Genomic DNA, 2,309 nt, shown 5'->3' with positions numbered 1-2,309 from the left:
GCAGAGTTTCTTGGTGTTTTTTGATAGGTCTTTCTAGAACAGACTAGAATGCAAACATAATCTTAAAAATCAGTGCTCTCTCAGTTTGAGCAACACTTCAACTCAAACACGCATGAAGCCACACGTGCATGGTCAGTTATGGCCGACTCTTTGTGACCCCGTAGTCCACCAGGCTCCTCTGTCCATGAGATTTCCCAGACAAGAATATTGGAGTGGGTTGCCATTCCTTCTCCAGGGGATCTTCCTGACCCAGGGATTGAACTCATATCTCCTGCATCTCCTGCATTGGCAAGTCGATTCTTTACCACTGAGCCACTGGGGAAGTTTAGGTCTGAAACCATTTTACTGCAAATCCTACCAACTAACAGCAGAGCCAAAGTCAACCAAAGGCTAATAGTCTGCAGAGGGCCCCTTGGAGGGGTCAGGAGACTATTACCTTTGCTCTTCTCCAGACTTTGAACCACTGCGGAAGGCAGCAGGCAGGGAAGAAGTGCTCACCTACCTGATAGTGAAAATGAAAGTTGCTCAGTCGTATCTGACTCTTTGCGACCCCATGGACTATACAGTCCATGGAATTCTCCAGGCCAGAATACTGGAGTGGGTAGCCGTTCCCTTCTCCAGGGGATCTTCTCAACCCAGGAATCAAACCCAGGTCTCCTGTATTGCAGGCGGATTCTTTACCAGCTGAGCCGCCAGGGAAGCCCCACCTACTTGATAGGTGCCTTGGATGGGGAGGAAGCCAATGACCCTCTGAAAGCTTCATAAAGCTTTTGCCCTAGAAGGTACCATCAAAGAGAACATTGAAAGCAACCTCCAGGCTTTATGGATGAGGGAGGCTCAGAGACATTCGTGACTGCCAGTGTCAAGGAGCTTGGCAATGGCAGTGGAAGGGCAAAGTTAACAACAACAACAGAATCCTCCATATTTGCTTCTCATTATCTGATATTACTGGGCAGACCCAAGGTAATGTAGGAAGGACTGCTGAGAAGCAGAAGTCCAAAACCAGACGGTGAGTAATGGCATCCAGGGTTACCAAATAAGACCTTATATCGATCCCTTTCTTGGACAGTTCTGGAACTTTTAAGTAATATTATTTTTTAATAAATTTATTTTTCAATGGAAGGATAGTTGATTTACAATATTGTGTCGGTTTCTGCCAAACATCAACATGAATCAGCCATAGGTATATCTCCTATGCCTCCTCTGTCTTGAACCTCCTTCCCACCGTCCTCTCCATCCCACCCCTATAGGTTGTTACAGAGCCCCAGTCTGAGTTCCCTGAATCACACAGCAAATTCCCACTGGTTATCTATTTTACATATGGTAATGTATATGTTTCCATGTTACTCTACACATTTTTTGTTTGTTAGCTATTCTCCATTTATTCCAATTACAATGTCCTTCCATTTATAATGTCCATCCATTCAGCCACGCTTGCTGGCCCACTCTGGCCCGGCAGACCACATCATCCAGGCTCTCTTGGTGGTTAGAGGTCGTGGGGAGGCACTGACAACAGTCAGCCAAAGGCGGGAGGAGAGAGGCCAGAGGGTCCCTTCCTTCCTCACTCCCTCTTGATTGGCTATCTCTGAAGACAATGGCCCCTCCAGCCCCCTGCTTCCACCAAGCCCCAACTCCAGGGCTCCAGCTCTCATGAATACAGACTTGTGGGTTTCTTCCTCCAGCTCCAGCCCCTTAGTCCTGGGGGCTGAGAGTTTCCCATTGTGGCTAATTTCTTGGTACCTCTCTGTCTCCTGTTTGTTCACCTAGCCCTGCCCATACTTCCGAACACAGTCCTTTCTTTAAAGTTACCTTTGGAACCATCTCACGTGAACTGTTTTCTGCCAGGACCCTGACTGATACGTTGAATTACTCAGCTTCCACTTGCTGTTCCTACTTCTCATCCAGTAGTCTTTAACCTATTTTGGAATCTCATAGAGAATCTGATGAAAGATATGAGCTCTCTCCCCAGAAAGCAAATTCACTTACACACATGTGCTCAAGATTTTGTGTGCAGTTTTAAAGTGTTCCCAGACTCCTTAAAGACTTTCTACAAATCCTCTAGGCAGGCTGTAGAAACTCCAATCCATTCTCTCACCTCTGCTAAGCGAATCTTCCCAGAAAACCTATTTCTTCCATTTGATCATGTTCTCATCAAAACTCTCTAGTGGTGTCCTACCAAGCACCCTAAAGCAAGAAGCCCGAGTCCTCAACAAAGTGTCCCAGGATCAATCTGACAAGTTAGCAGCATGCTTGAGCCATTTCTTACCAGCTCACAAGAGACTATTAAATTTTCAAAGCCAGTTGTTAAA

This window comes from Bos mutus, chromosome 20, assembly GCF_027580195.1.
Source record: "Bos mutus isolate GX-2022 chromosome 20, NWIPB_WYAK_1.1, whole genome shotgun sequence".
Lineage (NCBI taxonomy): Eukaryota > Metazoa > Chordata > Mammalia > Artiodactyla > Bovidae > Bos > Bos mutus.
The sequence above is the reverse complement of the archived record's forward strand: the minus strand, read 5'-3'. Positions refer to the sequence as shown.